This window comes from Rattus norvegicus, chromosome 18 (genome assembly GCF_036323735.1).
Source record: "Rattus norvegicus strain BN/NHsdMcwi chromosome 18, GRCr8, whole genome shotgun sequence".
In the NCBI taxonomy this organism is placed as follows: domain Eukaryota; kingdom Metazoa; phylum Chordata; class Mammalia; order Rodentia; family Muridae; genus Rattus; species Rattus norvegicus.
In genome coordinates, this window is record NC_086036.1 from 12,747,621 (window position 1) to 12,754,513 (window position 6,893).

At 45.0% G+C, this 6,893-nt stretch overlaps 1 protein-coding gene across 1 annotated transcript in view; it reads right to left on the bottom strand.

Annotated features, from left to right (window-relative positions):
• The window catches only part of Garem1 (GRB2 associated regulator of MAPK1 subtype 1), a 165,138-nt gene that overhangs the window by 52,539 nt on the left and 105,706 nt on the right, over positions 1 to 6,893 (bottom strand). The window lies entirely within an intron of this gene.

Genomic DNA, 6,893 nt, shown 5'->3' on the forward strand with positions numbered 1-6,893 from the left:
AAAAAAAAAAAAATCAGTCACAGTGTGGAAAGAAACTTTAAAACCTTAAAAAACCTTCATCAGTAAGATGAAAAGAGCCTAGATTATGGAAAGCTGCTTCCTTCTTGCTAAATGCTTTTCTTTTGCCAAAGGTTGGGCTTGCTCTTCTCTGAAGAGAAGGGGAGTGATTTGTAAGGGTGGGGTAGGAGGAGGGGGGGTCTTCTATAGGGATATAAAGTGCATAATTAAATTATTGAAAAAGAAAGAAAGAACAAATACATTATTGAAAAAGAAAGAAAGAAAGGAACAGAGAGAGAGAAAGAGAGAGAGAAAGAACAAACCAGAGATCTGAACAGCTCTGGGCTGCTCTGCTGGCTTGCAATTTTACTTTCTTGAAAGTGCTTAGTTAACTCAAATGCTTCTGCATACACATTTTCCTCCTCCTTCTCCTCCCCCTCCACTACAGCAGCAAGTAGTTTCCCTACCTCCCTCCTTCCCCTCCCTCCCCCCAGCTTTAGTCTTTGCTCATGATCTGCCCCGTTCTTGCTCCAGTGTTTCACTTTCCTCCAAATGCCTCCACTTTTGTTCTGCAAAGAGCTTACTGGGCATTCTCAGGTTGACCCTGTCCCATGTTAAACAGGCTGCAGTTCGTGTGGAGGGCAGGACTCCTTAACATATTCTGTCCAAGGAGGGCAATTATGTAAACTGGGCTGCTGGCAGGCTGTCTGCTGGGATCAATGAGGCTGGGGCGGAGGGAATGCTTTTAGAGAGGACCCAGTCTGACAGATGTAATACAAGCAAAAATACTCTTGTTCTTTCTGTTTCCCCTCCCCTCCTCCCCCAACTTCCATTCCCTGTTTGACTGTGTAGCCCAGGCTGGCCCAGTCTCCTGAGTGCTAGGTGTGTGAGCATCATTACACCTGAAAACAAAAAGTAATACCCTTGTTTCTAATGTAAGCTCAGGCTTTTAATAAGTAGAGATTACCAGGAAAAATTTAAAAGATGAATAATAATATACTTGGTCACTGTAATTTCTCATATCAAAAGGGATCAATTTTTTTTTCATTTTAAGTTTAAAAAATGTTTTTAAAAAGAAAAATAAACATTTAAAGTGTCTGGGATAGTTCAGAAGGCTACTGTCAGGATTCATATATTTAAAAAGCTATAATGAAAATTCAAGTACAAATTAACATATAAAGTATGGTTCTGTTTACATTGGATCACAGGAAATGTCAATTATCAGTCCACAAGACACAATGTGTACCAGTGTCCCTCTGTGGGTAGGAACGCAAAGACTCAGTCATGAGGCTAAATAATTTGTGATTTTGATGGTGATGACAGCCTCAGTGATCTGATTGTAAATGGAAATTATGCCTAACCGTGTATCAATCAAATGAGACAGATGGCCAACAGGTAATTGGGGTTGGTACACATTATTCATACAGCAGCGTACGGGGGCAAGTAAAAATGTGTATAGAACGTGTTACTCTGTGGCAATGACGGCTCATAACCAAGAAAACAAGTGTTGATTAAGAAACTAAAAAGACGTCTGGAGAGAGCCCGGTAGCTAAGAGCGAGTGCTGCTCTTACAGACAGTGTGGTATGACTGTCAGCGTGCACACGGGACAGCTGACGACCACCTACAAACTTCAGGTTCAGGTGATCCAGGCCCCTCGTTCTGGCCTCTGCGTGTGATGCACGTCCATGTGAGCAGGCACGTACACATACATGCACATTGTTTTCATGTACTGTTCTTACTAATTACAGGGACATAGTTTTGTTTTGCTACACTTCTGGTCATTTCAGTGTTCATGAATATTTCTGCAGAATAAATGAATTTACAGTTAGGGAGGAAAAATCTTAACATTATATGATTAAAATGTTTTTACAACCAACTAAAAAAGACTAGTTTTTGGTATTGGTAAAAGTGGCTCATTCTAAGGAGAAGAATCAAATTGGACTTCCAAAGAAACTATAAGTTGGAACAATGATTTTATCAAAATTAAGACATTTTACACTGTGGGGAAAGTTGATGGGCAGGTGACAGAAAAGACATAACTTTTTTAAAGGAGATGAATACTGGGAAAGTCGTCTAGAAGGTACCGCTACCAATACAGTGATGTCCAAGGGACCACAGTGACTTAAGGGTGTTGCTCAAATCACTGACAGGCATTTGAAGCAAGGCTGAGCAGTTCCACAAGAACGAAGGAGGAACAACTGTTTCCTACCTGGTAGGGCTGCAGAGCTGTAATTTCTTAATGTAGGTAAGGATTGCTTCTGTTCCCTTTTCTCCTTTTTCCTTTCTTCCTTCCCTCCTTCCTTCTTTCCCTCCTTCCTTCCTTTTTCCTTAAGATGGACCTGGACTTCTGATCCTCCACCTCTATTTCCTAAGTATGCAAGGGATCAAACCTCAGCAAGGGCAAGAGTTCTACCATTCTACCAACTGAGTCCCCAGCCCAGCAGGTGAAGAATCCCTCGGATCCATGGAGAGAGGAGAGGAGGGTGGCTACCCCAAAGAGTGACCTGGCAGTATACAGTCAAGTTAAAAGTCCGTACTTCTAACACTCAGCAGTTCTAACTCCTGTATGCAAATGCCAAAGACATTTATGTAGGAACACAGGGGTCAGCTTCTAAAGGACTGTCACTGAAGCATGATGTTCATCCTTGGGTCACAGCGAGGTACAAACATACCACAAAAAAAGCGGATCTGAAGCAAGGCTGGATCTTGTGTGACAAAGAAAAGAAAGATGAGGTTTAAAACACTATCTAATTTACATAAATTAAAGACATTGGTGGGCTGGGGAGATTGCTTAGTGGGTTGGAGTATGTGACAAGGACCCGAGTTTGGATCCTCGAGTCCATGGAGAAGGGTGTGTATGACTGGCAGACCCTTACCTCATCACTGGGGGTGAGGTGGGGGCTTGCACATGGATGTCAGGATTAGTGGAGCTGCCTGGCAGGTGGGCTAGCTGGAAAAAGAAAACAACTCTGGGCTTACTGAGAGATCCTGTCTCAATGGGACAAGGTAGAGGGTGACTGGGAAGATGCCCAAAGTCCTCCTCTGGCCTCCAAGTGTGGACTCACATACACATATCCTATACAGGACACACGTATACCACACCTAAAATATGTGCACAGAAATCACCAAACCTTTACAAAAGCACTTGCTGACAGGGCTTAATAAACACATTTAAAGGCTGCATGTGGTTGAGGGGAAGAAAGAATGTGATCCTGATAAAAATGGAAGAAAATACCCCTCCCCCTTCATCCTTTTATTTGTGGGGAAAGAAAACTCAAGGCTGGTTTTCAAAATCGGCAGGGAGGAAGAAAGAGCACCCCAGTGTCTCAGAGGCTGAGCGCTGGCTTTGGGGACAATCAAAGTGCTCTTTGGGATCGCTCTACTGCTCACTGCTAGCATTCCCCACACTCCACACAGGCCCAGGGCCAGCTTTTGAAAGGACTGTCTTCAGATTCCAGCCTAAGCAAACGCTGCAGCGCACAGAATTCTCTCTCTCTCTCTTCTCCGAAAGCCCTGTCTTCCGGGGAGACTTCTCAGCTGGGCCAGGGGTTGTGAAGAACCTGACATTTTTCTTTATAGACTGTGAGTTCCTAAGAGGATCAAGATGAAACCACTAGTCTCAGAGAAGATAAAGGTGGAAATGGCTTTCAGCAATTGGTCCAAATGTATAGTCAACTATTAGGTATAGCAATGCAGAGTCATGAGTGTGGCCCAAACAGTCACGGATAGATGAGCTTACCTTGGAGCAAGCTATATAAAATAAGGAAAAAAGATAACGGGTAAAAGGAGCCATAGAAACTTGGAGTTGTTGTTAAATGTTAAGTTTACCCAGATCCCTGGATATCTTGTTAAAATGGATGTCTAGGGCTCCATCTAACCACCAAAGCTTGATTCAGGTGTGGGGTGGCAGGAGACACTTGGCACTCTTATCAAGTAATACTGATACTACACACCCACACTATCCTCCAGAACCTCTGCCACGGTTAGAGGAGGACACATTGCAATGGCATCGACAGAGGAGACAAGAGACTAAGAAATTCAACAAAGGTTGGTGGTGGGCTGGCTTTGCAGAACTGGAGAAGGAGGAAGGTCAACTTTAGGGAAATTTTTTTTCTTTAGATGACTTAAAGTTCAGATGGTGAAATAACAAACTGGATACATGAAAAAGGAGGAGTAGGAGGAGGGAGAGGAGGAGGAACAGGAACAGGAGAGAGATGGGAATGAGCAGGACTCCATGAGTGGGAGACAAACAGTAATCAGTCTGTTTACAGGGCTTGACGACAGGGAGCCATCTGAGGGAGTGCCTGGACTACATCTACAAACTGCTACAGGCTGCTGTCCCACCCTCTTGTCAGTCTGACATGTATGTCACCCAGACACCACTCTGTGCTTGCTATCCCTCTTAGAGAAAGCTGGGAACGTCTTCTGACGAGGGCATCTGCTTATTGTGGTTTTAGAAAACCTGTCACAGGTTCCGTGGACACAGACAGACCTGTAAGGCCAGTTGTGCAAAACGTCTCTCCAGGTTGTATATGGGAACAATAGCTGGCTGGCTGTCTAACACTACCCGTGAACTTGTGCGCCACAAATCTTTGCTGAGGAGTGCCACCATGCAAGACTTTGGAGCTAAGGTGGTCCGAGTGCGGCAAGGTCCCCCGGCACCTTCTCTCATCCTTTGAAAGCCTAGTGACAAAGCTGACCGAGCCTTAAAATTCTTACTCCTCCTCTAGGCAGAGCCAAAGGTGAATGCCAAATGGAACCATGTTTTTGAAAAGAAAGGAAAACAGACATGACTCACGATCCCAAGCACAAACTCTCCAAGGGACTCAGCCCACCAGGCAACCTAGATTCCAGCCATTCAGTTCGGTCTTTAGATGTCTCAAAGGAAGGAAAGAATGGTGCCCGCCCAGACCCCAGGTCCTGCACAGAGCTGGGCCCTCCTGTTTGTTGTCATCTAGTTTTATGCCAACTTGATACAACCTGGAGTCATCTGAGAGGAGGGAACCAAATGCCTCCATAAGATTGGGCTGTAGGCAAGTCCATAGGGCATTTTCTTAATTGGTGATAGATAGGGGAGAGTCCAGCCCATTGTGGATGAGGACATCAGTGGGCTGCTGGCCCTGGGTACCATAAGAGAGCAGGCTGAGCAAGCTATGAGAAGCAATGCCAGTATAGAGAACTGTCCCATGGCTTCTGCATCAATTCCTGCCTCCAGGTTCCTGCCAGGTTTGAGTTGCAGCCTTGGCTTCCCTTGGTCACCTTGCAGGATATGTAAGCTAAATAAACCTTTTCTTCCCAAGTGATGTTTACCTAAGACAGCATCTGATAGGATTTTGTGAGGATCACATAGGGTAAGCCAATAGTGGGGTACAGCATTGAGTCCTTCAGGGGTGGGACTTATCCTCTGCCCCCTGTTTTTTACCAACAATACTTTTATTGATTAATGACAACCTTGATCTGTATAAAGGGCTTTTGTAAAAATGTACTCATTTCCTGATAATAAATAAGTCCAGATCTGTATAAAAAAAAACTCCAGGACAGTGACAAATAAGAAAATAAGAAAATAGATGCAGGGTACCAAATCCAATAGCTAAACAATGGACCAAGTTAAAGGAACTTTCAGATTTCCCTTTCTAGGAGGCATGTTCTCCATGTAGTTCCTTCCCAAAGCCTCTCAACAGGATAGTAAACACACAGCCTTTACGGAGGTCTTGCTGTGAATCCCCGGTGCTTTGGTGCTTCCCAGGTCCTCCTGAGCTCTTCTATCCTCTGGATAATGCCACCGCAGAGAGGACAGTATGAGTGATTAACATGGTGGAGGACAGTATGAGTGACTAACATGGTGGTGGACAGTATTAAAGACTAACATGGTGGTTGGTCTAGCACATGCTATAGTGACTGACAATCAGAGAGGAGGAGGGGATTCACACTTCCTAGGCTGACAAAGACATTTGTGTTTTGACACTGCTGTTCCTTCTCCCGGGCCTTGGAAACTGGCTTGGATCTCATCTCTGGTGTAAATAAGAAGACAGAGGCAGCTATGGCACTCAGCTCTCCACCCTGGCTGGATCTGCAGAGGGAGCAGCAGCAAAGGCTTCTGGGGCCCTACTGAAGTGTGAAAGCCACCACCACCACCACCAGGGCCACCCATCAAGGGTGTGGAGGATATTCAGGGCCAGACTCATCAGAGATGCTGAGAGCCACGCTGGGCAGAGCGAGTAAGACCACTGTGAAATCCAGTTAGAAAGAAGCAGGTGTCTGGAGAAAGGGAGACAGAACCAAAAACCCACACAGAGTCTAACTATGCCAAACGCATTTGAGTCCTAACCCAAATTAGTCACATCCTCATCAGAAAAGTCTGTAAGCCAGGGCTTATAGAAGGCTTAGTCAGTCACAGCCTAGGAGGGACACATGTCCCAGGTGGGTCTGATGGGTGGTGAGGAAGCTCAGAGGTAAATTTAGAGTCTACTGGGAACAGCTTTGAGACACATGACACCTGGGGATGTCGAGGTTATTATTCTTGTGGAAATAAGATCTACTGTCAAGTTTTTTATTTACCAAGACTTCTCGCCTCGCAGGAAAAAATAAACAGAGAAGCACAAGAGCTCTGACACAACCCCACATTGGGGAGGTGTGGGAGGCCGGGAAGCAAGAGCCAGGTTAGTTTTCTATCACAACGAAATGGGGCTGAGGAAAATCCAACTTTGTAACGGTAGAAGAGATTCTCCCAAAATTATAGTGTTCCACTCAGGAAGAGGACAAGACACAAGTCAGAGGTGACAGAAGATGGGGAGTCTTGAGAGGAACAGTTATTCAGAAATGGTGCAACTGACCCCTTTGTTTCTGTTGCTGTGTGGTTCCTTACCAGTGCTGCTAAGGACAGAACTGAGTGATG